The sequence below is a fragment of the Ixodes scapularis genome, unplaced genomic scaffold (assembly GCF_016920785.2).
Source record: "Ixodes scapularis isolate PalLabHiFi unplaced genomic scaffold, ASM1692078v2 PGA_scaffold3__209_contigs__length_174095766, whole genome shotgun sequence".
Taxonomy (NCBI): domain Eukaryota; kingdom Metazoa; phylum Arthropoda; class Arachnida; order Ixodida; family Ixodidae; genus Ixodes; species Ixodes scapularis.
In genome coordinates, this window is record NW_024609868.1 from 148,526,443 (window position 1) to 148,538,986 (window position 12,544).

At 46.2% G+C, this 12,544-nt stretch overlaps 1 long non-coding RNA gene across 1 annotated transcript; it reads left to right on the top strand.

The window, feature by feature from the left end:
* The first annotated feature begins 461 nt into the window (after positions 1-461).
* On the top strand, positions 462-3,440 carry LOC115320228. The gene is made up of 3 exons (XR_005717419.3): positions 462-517; positions 1,945-2,135; positions 3,355-3,440. It is a non-coding gene; the product is annotated as an uncharacterized LOC115320228 (long non-coding RNA).
* Positions 3,441-12,544: the final 9,104 nt, after the last annotated feature.

A 12,544-nucleotide genomic window follows, 5' to 3' on the forward strand; every position in this document is an offset into this window, starting at 1 on the left:
TTGTATGTAGTGTATGTATTCCTCGACCCTTTATTCCTTGTTTTTTGTGTACTATTTTTTAATGTGTTCAGTTAGAATGAACTCACCACTTTACTACATGGAAAGGATGTTGTTAATTCTAGAACTTCTGTAAAACAATCTACCTGACATCTTTGCCTCGCGCCACGGTTCCTGAAGCTCAGTTCTCCGAGCACAGCCTTTTTGATTTCTCTGATGCTCTCTTCTTTCTTTTGTTTTTAATGGATTGAGTTGCTAGTGTGCACCTGTCTGTGTTCTACGTGTTCCTGTCCTTTTGTCCTTGTCTTTTTTTTTTTTGTGCACTTTTTTCAAGTTGGTTCACAATATTTTTTATTGTATATTGTACTCTGTTTTCATCTTTATACTTACTGCAGCCCTTGCCAAGCAGAAGTTGGCATTCACTTTCACCATCCCGATGTGAGTGTCCTGGGACGACACAGGATGACAGTCTCCTCTGCTGAAGTCCAGGCTTCATGGGAGACTGCCAAGGCTGTTTATGGTAAGGTGCTCTATATATTGGGCAATACAAAATCAACTTATTGGTGCTGGGATTGTTCTAACATAGACTGTGTTTATGGGCTGGCCTTCAGCAATTCTAATGCCACTCGCCTGGAATGAAAGCCTCTAGGGGAATTGCACATTTCATTCGTAAGCGGAATGCAGAGTTGACAACAGAAGTGCATCACTACTTGCATGCAGTGTTGCTGGGTGTTGTATTTTTTTGTATTTCTTTATTTAGTGTTCCCAATAATGGCTAAAGCCTTCCCATTGGTGCGCTTGTTAGCCCCTAGTCCCACTAGAGCGACAATACAGAAACAAACGACAGCGACGAGCCTCAAACCAGAGTCTCTGTCGCGATTTCACAGGCTTGTGCATAGAATAAAAGAGGCTACACTCGGATACAAGTATTACGCACGCGAGGGTATCTTCGGCAGGCTTGCAATCACCCGGGGTCACTTCACGAGCACCGAACGACTATAAACGCCTGCCAAAGGTATACCATCGCGAGGATACCGCATGTGTTGAAGGCTTGTCGGTGTCGTCTGTTTCTGTTTGTCGCTCTAGTGGGATTCGGGCATAAGTAACAACACACAAACACAAACGAACGGCAAGAGTGGTAAACAGTGCCTCTCACGTCCTTCGCCACCGTGCCCATTGGTTTTCAGAGAAGTTTCCAGTATTAATATCTATAATATTTTGTCATATATCGCACAAGGACACAACCAGGAGCTGTACCTACAATTCAACACTCACAAGACTTGCGTGAATACACCCCATAGCTGGTCGCATTTTCAGAGTCATTTTAATGTTGCGAAAATAAATAATGACATTGGCATATTTGTCGTGCCAAATGCTGTCACACCTGTTCCGAACTCTGGTCTCCACGTACTGCGGACTTTTTGCATCGATTCTTATACATCTCTGCCTCACTTATGCCCAAAAACATTTTACTCGGTCTATCAAGCCGTGTAGTCAAGAAGCTATAATCTGTAAAACTCTTCAGAACACTCCTGAGTTGCGAAGCTTTGCAGTAGATATTTATGAAAAATATTCCGTGTTATTTCCTAACCTCGAATACATGACTGCAGGAGCATGGTATGCATTCAACATACTCTCTTTGACAAGCTAAAGCATCATAAATGTCATGTCCACGACCCTTACTATACCTATTAAGTTTTTGGCTGACAGTGTCATAGAAGCTGCATATGGGCTAGACCAAACTGCAATCAGCCTTGTGTTATGTGGCACTGCTCTCCATGTATACACAGGGGCAGGAGTGCAGCCGCATTGCTCCAAGCTGGTGCGTGGTTGGTTGACCCCACTCCCACTCTCAGCTTTTATTGTAGCATTACACACATCATGTGGCAGTCCTGCACATTGTTCTGACTCATGTCATATATTTTTTTATATTTTTCACAAAATAAGTGGCAGCAGCACCAGCTCCTGTGATGCAGAGCATGTGCAACACAGATGCAGCCTTCGGTGGTGCAGCTGCAATACCTGCAACCTTAGATGGAGCAGCTGGTACAGTCGGACCTGCATCCCCTGAGGCAGCTGCTAAAGAGCCCGCTGAGGTGGAGCCATATCAGCTGCTAAACTTCCTAGAATGTGAAATGGTAAGTTGATTTGGTAAGTTTTTGCTTTATAAGAGATACCTCTGGAAAGAAGGCATTTCTATGCTTGCACAATGTCTTCAAGATGAAAAGGCCTTGACAATTTGTCATTGACCATCTAGATCTCGATAAATGTTGCTCAAATAAGATCTCTCTTTCAGCACCATCGCCACAAATTATTGTTTTTTGGTGTTGCATCACTTCAGCAGTGGTGTAAGACCCAAGTTTTAGTGTCTTGAAAAACATATCTAAGGCGACATCTCTTTGTAGAAAGTTTAAACCTGCATCTCTAACATTCTGCTCAACATTTTGAGTGCATTAGGCGGAAAGACTTGGAGCATCGTATTCCCCATTAATTACCTTTGGCCCATACAATAAACCCTTTTCAGAAGTGTGTGCATATCCAAGGCCGCCATTTCTTAAACGCGGATTCCGAGTACGCTTTGGAAACAAGCGCCGTGTCAGTGATTGGCGTGGATAGACGTGAGTGCAATGTCAGCATTTCACATGGTCTTCGATCCAATCACGGCTTTCGTGTCCAACAAATGGCGACTGTCAATGTTGCTTGCTTAGGTTTTGAAAATGGTCTATTCTTCCTATGTTCACCAGGTACATGGGAATGAAACTCAGCACTCTTGGAGCATAAAGTGGCTTCTTCTCTTTTAAAGCGTTAGTTTTATAGTCCCAGCCACGCTCGAGGTTGCATGATAACCCCGCACACAGGTAAAAAAGTGGCGCGCCTTTCACCGGCAACTCAAATCAGTGGGCGCATCTTCTCATGTTCTCTGTCCATTACGCCGACCGAAAAGTTCGGGGGGGGGGGGGGGGGGGGGGGGGATTCATGAAACACCATCTAAGGAGGCAAAGGGGGCTGGAAAGGGAAGAGCGAAATCACAAGGCCAGCCAGTGATCGCACTGTCAGGTTTTTTTGAGCCGGCCAAATAATCTTCGCCAGCAGCCGACACTACAAGAGGGCTTGCCACCCAGTACCCCTTGCAGTTGACAGCGGCAGAATCAGGGAACGTAATAAAAGAACTTGATAGCTCGAGCACCGTAGTAGTGTTGCATGGGAGCTTCGCAGGATTTTTGAAAATGATTCAACTAAAAAAGGAGTTAAACTAACGAAACTTGCTTTGATCAATATGCACGAAGCAGCATTTCATGAAAGGAGGATCTCACCACCGAATACACCGGTTTCGCTTCCTATTCTAATTTTTTATAGATGGATTTCTACGACGGTTGATGTCAAGGTGACGTGGAAAGCCTGGGGTGACAACAAGTGAACCAGGACATAAGGTCAAGCATTGCTGTGAAGAACCTGGCCATTGCTCTGTGGGTTTTCCAGTGTCCTGCAGAGGACTGTGGCCGAAATGGCGTCGAATGTCAGTCTTAACAAGGACAGCAGGCTGCCTCTGACACCCAAGAAAGCGGCATTCCTAAGAGGCGAGTGCAAACTATCTCACGTAAGCGTAACTTAAGCAGTTATTTGAAAAATCTTCTCAATCAAGGCAGTATCTCGGCAGCTAGTTGGTATTATACTGGGAGTTCACAATGTTTCGGTGATCTTTGGATGGACCGCATAAAACTGATAGGATTGAGCACACAGCTGTGACATAATGGTGGAAGCTTTCAGTAAAATTATAGGAAGATTAGGTAACCTCGGTAAAACACAAAAGCTATATTTTTTTATTTTTTGCGTGCCAACACCAGATTTATATTTTTTTTTTGTGCCACTGGCCTTTATTTCGGCTATATGAAGTAAGCAATGCGTAGGGCATTTCCTTTTTATTACAATCATTTGCAGTTGCAGTACATGCTATAGTGACCCTGAATAAACTGATGTCTTCACAAAAAAAAAGAAAAAAAAAAGCTCTATGAAATTTTTTTTCGTGGAGAGAATTGTTGCAATTTGCAACAATTCTCTTCTTCTTTTTGACGCAAGGGGGTTTATGTCCTTATCTTTGAAATATTAAAACCACCGCTTTCAGGCATTCTCTTGTAATATATCAGCGAAATATGCCCATTTATCTGGTCACTTCAATGTGCCCATGGAACATTGTTAACTCCCAGTAGGTATTGTTTAAAATTACAGTAGCTCAAAGTACTTGTCATGCAGTGGCAAATAAAAGCAGGGTTGTAATATGTGATGTATATTAGTACTCTCAATGACTGGTAGGATGTTTGAACACTCTTAATCACTTTCTCTAAACTGAATTCTGCATCAGCATTGTACTTCTTTTTTAATGGTTTTATCTTGGCTTGCTCAAACATTAGATAGGAGAGGGGCACCATATGTTGTGTCTCAAACACGCGGCCTGCTTGGCGTTTGCTAGCGGCCCGTGCAGTCAGGCATAAGTGTAAAAAAATTACATTAAGGGTATAACCAGCACTTTTTTCTAGGGTTTTTGATGGTGGAAAACGGTGACATTGTGACGGTATCTTTCATAAGCCCAATAGTTGTCAAAACCAGGAACTGGACATAAAAAGCTTTCAAATGGCGATGATTACGAATTGCTATAGAGTCAAACCCACTTATGTCGAACTCGCAAAAGACCGTCTACCAGTTCGATATAGCCGGTAATTCTACATGAAAGTTTGAATGAATCTGACAACAAACAAACACAACATATTTAGAAAAGTTGTTTACTCTCGAAGGAGCGTCTGTACGTCATAAGGGACACTCCACATGGCTATTCAGTGGCCGCTTCTTCGTTTTTCAAGATCTCACCGGATCATCCTCTCCCCACTTCCGGGGGGCCGACGCGGTTGCCCCCCCCCCCCCCCCCCCCCCCCCCTCCCTTCCTCCCGCCCAAAAAAGGCAAGCTTTTTCTGCAAGCTGGCTTTCCCCGAATGCGTCCCCGTGCTGGGGGAAAGCCAGCTTGCAAAGCTAAACGGCGCTCTTGGCAGTTCTATCTATCGGAAGACGCTGCAATTTTCCTTCGACGTAACCGCATTTTTCGCTATGCATTTTTATAGCAGCTACTAGTCTGTTCACAAAGTTTCATACAAAGTTCGATATAATCGGGTTCAGCATCATACAGAATGTACCATTTTAGTTTGAACGTAATTTAAAAAAAGAGGGCGAGAGATTTGTGGGGCTCGGCGGACATAGATAAGGGGATAACCGTCACAATATGTTGACCAATTAACCCAGATTTGTTAATTAACTTTTTAATTATTGATTTTATAGGGCATGTTGAAATTGCATTCTTCAAGTGCGTCATTATTAAAGACTATTCCAAATGAAACTGTTCATGAAAGTGATGTGGCATGTGATTTTAATGAACATTAGTTCAAGCCTTACGTCTACAAATTGCGCTCCTTTAAATATTTTGTCATTGCATATTTTTCAGAATGCCTAATGATGAAGCTCCGTGGCCAAAAGCACCATGCAGATGTCATTGCTGTAATGTCGAGGACAGCAAAAGTAAACCACATACTGGGAGAAAAAATGAACGACTGGCGAAAGCAAGAGAAATGAAGAGCCAATCGGTAAATAAAAATAGAACCAGCCGGTTCTTGGCAATGGTCTGCAGTGAAATACGGTGTCAAGCATGCATTCCCCCACAGGTTCCCACAGAGATTGCCCACAGAGCATGGGGTTATGAAACCCTATGGGTTACCCACACGGCTCCCACGGGACTTTGGTCCTACACAGCTCCTATAGGATCTCTGCACGACCCACACAGCTCCCGTAGACCCACACAGACTGTGCGGGGACCCATGGGGACCTATACACCCACACACCCTGTGGGGACCCGCACACCCAAACAAACTGTGCGGGGACCCATAGGGACCCGAGCACCCACACAATTTCTGTGGGACCCACACGGTTTCATAACCCCATGGGTCTGCGGGTTTTTGGAGCGGGGTAGGCTAGGTGGCGCTAGGTACCGCCCAATTCATGTTTTACAAAAAAAAATTTGCTCCTCTCAGGCCACTACTGTCGCTTGGGGATCCTCTACTATGCACACATTGCACCCATTACAAGTATCAGGTGAACATATATTAAGCACATACACTGCACACACAAATATCAATACAACGGAACACCACACTAACCCGAACACTACACCCGTGCTCTGCGTTTCCGTCTTTTATACTGGTCGTTTTGAACGTACGGAACTTTTCGGTGACTCCCTAAGCAATAAAATATATTCCCAGCATGTTGATTTTTTCCCAGCAATGCCATACCTCTGAGAGTATTTTGAATGGCTCAGGGGTTGAATCTCTTATTAAAAAGTAAACGCTCGATCATGCCGTAATTATTTGAAAGCCAATAAATCAAGCCGCTCCAATGCGGTTCGAAGCCATGAGTTTGTTTCCCCACACGGCACGTCGTAGCCTGTATTTCTATTTGTTTTTCTCTTCGTGCTGTTCGCGCAAAGCTGCAATTGCCGTCTTAAATTAATCTCTGTAGAGCGGATATTCAGTCAGCTGGAAATGATACTTCACGGACTGAGAAATCGCTCTTCGATCAACTTGAATGCAGTCAAAGCCGCGACTTGCGGAAGGTGTTAAGGGGATACTCCACCGTTTTTTTCATTGTCTCCGATTTGCTTGAAATTTTGCTAAACTAACCAACAAACATTGCTAAAATAGTATCCCAAATATTAGGTCAAAATATTGTTTTTTCGCGAAGTTATTGAATTTACAGTTTTGGTCTTCACCATGTTTTTCAAACTGAAAGTCTCTACTGGCAACAATGGAAAAGTGACGTCACTGGAAGGCAGGGGTTAACTTTTTGGACTACAGAAGTTGTTCCCAACGGATTTGAAGCAGTTTCATGGCGTCAAATGAGTGCTTTGGAAGCTCGCTCCCGTATCCGCGCTCCAGCACGGAACAAATGATTCTCATATTCAATTTTTAGACGACTTGCTCGACTGGCAAGCCTGCCTGCCACTGACGTCACGGCACTGAAAAGTGCGCGAATATTTGAATATTGGTTTTTGCACCATTTTCATTTGCCGATTTCACAATACCTATTATGAATTTCGCGATGCTAAATAGCATACCGGAAAGGCTAAAGGCCGGGGAGTCAGAAAATATAGTTAGTTGAGGTAGCTCAAAAAATCGGTGGAGTATCCCTTTAAGTGTACGGAGCTACGCCGTGGCGAGCCCGAAAATTTCTAGCGCTCATCCCAGCGCGCCACGGTGGGCAGTTTCTCCAGGAACCGTAGTATATTTAAACAGCAAAATAAAGGGCAGCTTTTTTTTTTTCGATTTTCCCTACTATTGTTTTTTAATGCCGAAATTCCATACTGTAAATATACGTACTTTCCGTCACGATTTCGTACTGTTCAGTCCTTGCCCCAGAGCGCAATCGCTCTCGGGGACGAGACAATTCCGACAGTCACATTTGCCACTGTACGATAGGAGCTTCTACTGTTCAGACGAGCGTTCCAACATCCGCACGTTGATCGATTGCACGTAATCCCTCAAGTGGCATTAAACCTTTTAATGTAAAGCGGAATGTCAACCTGCGACGCCCCGTCCCCTCCGATCACGGCCCGACCAGCGGCATCAATGCCCAACAGTTTACGATCTCATCTTCTTGTTACACCATTGATACGCGAACACACGGTCACATCGGCGATAATTCCAGTCTTCTGTTCACAACCCACAACACTGCCATCACGATGTTGCAGCTATGTTGCTGCCACTCACAAACACAGAACCACGTTGAACGCCGGTTGCACTCGGCCTCGGAAAACGGAACCGAACTTAGCGCAGAGGGCACCTTGGCAGCCGGCAGCAAAACCTGCCTGTCTTGGACGCAGTTCCTGCGGTTTCCATAACGTCGAAAACGCCGACACAGTTCCGCGTGGTTTCGCTACAGCAGTGACTGTAGTTCCGTGTCGCGCGAGCCTCCCGCAATCCGGAGACGGCCATCCCCCAGTGTACGTGGCGCTGCTGGCACTGCTCCGGAACTTCGCTGTTTCTAGCGGCTTCGTTTGCACGTTTGATAAAATTAATGATAAAAGTGGAAGCCGTTTACAAATCCCTGTAACGACGAATTGGAGCGCAGCTCTTGAGGAGGAGGAGTGAAGGGTACTGAGGGGAGGGTAGACCCCTCCCCCTTCTCCTCCTCCTCCCCTCATTCAATATGCTCCGGGGGGGGGTGTCACGTGACTTCGGGGAGGGGGTCACGTGACCTCGGGGAGGCGTGACCTGGGGGTGACCTCAAGGCCACGTGACCCCAAAGGTGACCCCCACGTGACCTTGGGGTCACGTGACCTGGAGGGGTCACGTGACCTCGGGGGGTCACGTGACCTCAGAGGGGTCACGTGACCTTGAGATGACCTTGGAAGGGGTCACGTGACCTTGGGGGTCATGTGACCTCGGGGGTCACGTGACCTTGGGGAGGCGACCACGTGACCTCGGGGGTCACGTGACCTCAGAGGGGTCACGTGACTTGGGGGTCACGTGACCTTCAAAGGGTCACGTGGGGTCATCTTGGGGTCACGTGACCTTGAGATGACCTTGGAAGGGGTCACGTGACCTTGGGGGTCACGTGACCTTGGGATGACCTTGGTTACGCCGACGGCGACGGCGACGCCGCTCAAGCCGGGAACGGGCCCCTAAGAGCTGCGCTCTAAAAACGTCAATGCAACCGAAATGTTCTGCATGTTTAAACTAGAAGACGGAATTACAAGCGGCCTTCGCTGCTGCTGAAGCTCAATGAACTCAACAGCTATTTATTAAACAACGTGCGCGACCTGCTCGAAAAACGAAACCGAAAGACGATGAGTCGGGAGGGCGAAAGCTTTCACCCGTCTGCCTGGAGAAGGAGAAAAACGTTTCGTTCCTCCCCTTTTCTCGTGTCCGCTTGGGGGCGCGTCGGTAGAAGGGAGGAAGGCGCGCCGTTGCTACTTTTTTCCTCCATTTTTTCTTAGAGTGTAGCGTGTATTGCGAACGCAAATTGGAAACTGAACACCAAGAAGTGCCATTTTGCGACAAAAGAAATTCGAGTTCTCGGACATGTAGTATCGAAGGAAGGTGTCCGACCCGATCCTGACAAAATTAGAGCGGTCGCAGAATTTCCCATTCCAACTACAGCTAAACAACTTCGCAGCTTTTTGGGTCTTTGCTCCTATTTTCGCCGATTTCTCTAAGGGTTCGCAACGAGCGCCGCCCACTTACACGCCTTACATGATACAACCAAGCCTTTTCATTGGTCTCCAGAATGCCAGTCTGCCTTCAATCAGCTAACTGCTCTCCTGACGGGCGATCCGATTTTATGTCACTTTGACCCCTCACTCCCTACAAAGATCCATACAGACGCCAGCGGGTATGGACTCGGCGCAGTCCTAATACAACGCGAGCCACCCCTACCCGAGAGAGTTGTGGCATACGCCAGTCGCACCCTGTCAAAGTGTGAACGTAATTACTCTACAACCGAAAAAAAAAGCTTAGCTATTATATGGGCTATTTCTAAGTTTCGACCATACCTGTACGGACGCCATTTTAGTGTCATCACAGATCACCACGCTCTCTGTTGGTTAACGTCGTTGAAAGACGTCTCGGGGCGTTTGGGACGTTGGGCTCTTCGCCTCCAGGAGTACAACTTCTCCGTCACTTATAGGTCCGGACGCAAGCATCAAGATGCTGACGCCATCTCACGTTGCCCTTTGCCAACGATTGCTCCTGACGGGGACGAAGATCCGATTACACTCGCTGCTCTCTCTCTGGATGCTGTGGCACAAAACCAGCTCCAAGACCCCTACACCCAGACCCTGGTGCAACATATTACAGGCCTTGCTATCTCCAACAACCGCAAGTTCTGCAAACGAGCACGGCATTTTTCTGTCCGAGATGGCCTCTTGTTTCATCGTAACTATTCAGCAGACGGTCAGCGATGGTTGTTAGTAGTGCCACGACAGCTTCGCTCCGAGCTGCTACAGTGCCTCCATAACGACCCAACGTCGGGACATCTCGGGGTCTTGAAGACATATATATAATCGTTTGCGTGGCCGATATTACTGGCCCGGCATATGTCGCTTTGTCACAAAAATATGTCAGCTCCTGCTTATTGTGCCAACAACGAAAAAAACCACCTCAGAGTCCGCCGGGTTTACTCCAACCCATACCTTGTCCCGACAAGCCATTCGAACGAGTCGGAATCGATCTGTATGGCCCTCTACCAAAATCATCTGAGGAAAACCGTTGAGTGGTCGTCGCAATTGACCATCTGACGCGATACGCCGAGACTGCCGCCCTGCCCACCGCAGGTTCTCATGAAGTTGCAACCTTTCTCTTAAACAATATTATACTGCGTCACGGCTCGCCTCAAGAGCTACTGAGTGATCGAGGAACAGTTTTTTTATCACAACTCATCGAAGACATCTTGAGAGAATGCAATGTTATTCATCTTCGCACGTCTTCATATCATCCCCAAACAAATGGACTTACGGAGCGTCTTAATCGTACCCTTTCTGACATGCTTTCGATGTATGTCTCTCAGGATCAAGATAACTGGGATCGAATTCTCCCATACATTACTTTCGCTTATAACACCGCTACTCAAGCTACGACAGGTTTCTCACCTTTCATGCTCACGTATAACCGCGAAGCATCATGTACGCTGGATAATATCTTACCTTATCGGCCAGATATCACGGAGCACATAACCTTTGATGAAGCAATCAGCCGAGCTGAAGAATGTCGTCAGCTAGCCCGTTGTCGCACATCTGAGCACCAGAACGTCGAAAAGAGTCGTTACGACGCGCGTCACCGCTTTGTCACCTACAACGATGGGGATTTAGTGTGGATCTGGATGCCCATCAAGAAGCCTGGACTGTCTTCAAAGCTTCTTCGAAGATATCATGGCCCATACAAAGTGCTGACAGCTACCTCGCCGGTCAACTACCGCGTCGAACCCGTTCCCCTCCCCACCGATCGCCGCCGTCACCATCAAGAGACCGTTCATGTGTCACGAATGAAACCGTATGTACCGCCCGACCCGACCGCCCCTCTACAACTACTGCTGCCAGGATGGCAGCACCCTAAGCGTGGGGCAAATGTAGCGAAGAAGACGACAAGCCTGGAGACCAGAAACAAGAACGACGATCGCGCGCGTCTTATATAAAATCTGACTCGTATCAGTGCCTGCAGTTACACCACTTTTCTTGTCTCGCTATTCTTCTTCGCTTCAATATATATATATATATATATATATATATTACAGCACCGATTTTTGTACAGTACGGAAAAAGAAAGCACTTCTTTTCCTCAGACATTAAAAAAAAAGTTTTCCAAAAACCGCAACACTCCAAGTTTCAGTCCCCCACCTCAGGTTGCCTAGAAAACCGACCACGTTCTGTCTTTAAACAGATAAAGGCCAGTGTGGAAAAAAAAAAAAACGATCAGTTTACATAATTGAGTAAGAAACATATTCCAAACCAACAGTAGCGCAACGTCCCTGATTTTCAAATAAATTGGTTCTGCGCCCCTTTAACACAACTTCAGGCAGCGATATATTTACGTGAGGTGCCACGTCTACAATGAGCGTGTCGCACTGACCAAAATAATATGCCAAACTGGCTGGCCGTTGCTCGAGGCAAACTACGATTCAGAAAAAGTGATACCCTACGTCACTGGAGATAAAAATCCAAGATAGAATGTAACGTCGGTAAAAAGTAACCTACCTTTTTTTTATTTTACGTTTCTGGAAAATCATGTGGTACCTATCATGCAACTCCCAAGCCTATGCCCAAACCAGTAATATTTACAACTGCGCAGAAACAGATCGAATGCGATCAACCGGAAAACAGCGAAGCCTTCGAGTCATATGCCCTTATACACATCCAATCCTGTTGAGTGGTAACATTTTACAACTCCATATTTTACGCTTCTGCAAAGTGGCACTTGATAAAAAAAATATTAGAGCTTCAGTCCACGCTGTGAAGGTGGTTAGAAAGTGAAGTTGTAGTATCGCCTGCAACGAGTGCTCACTGCACTATAGACCCTTTTTATGGCAAACGCGAACTGGTGGTGCTTTAGTCTTTGACGTGCGAGAGAACTTCCGATTTATAAAATTTATAAAACGAATGAACAAAGGACACCTTAACCCTTTGATGCCCAGTATCCCTCAGATCGTGCAACAACTCAAGATTGATTTAATTTCTCCCACGCCATGTCCGCCTCAATGAATTAGTGCCCTCTGTCGCAAGGGCGAGGATACCTGCGCTTAGCAGTGAAGCATCAGGTTGCATCTTCAAAACCAATCACTTATCTTTCAAAGCCAAAGCTGATAAGAGATGTGAGGTATGACGGCGTGCACCACTCACCTCGAAACTCTGAGCAGAAAAGCAGGCGCAAATATCGCACATCCCGTAACAAGTGTCTCGACTGTATGAAATGCGAGGTGCACCTGTGCCTTTTTTCGGGTCGTAACTCGATTCGCTCATTTG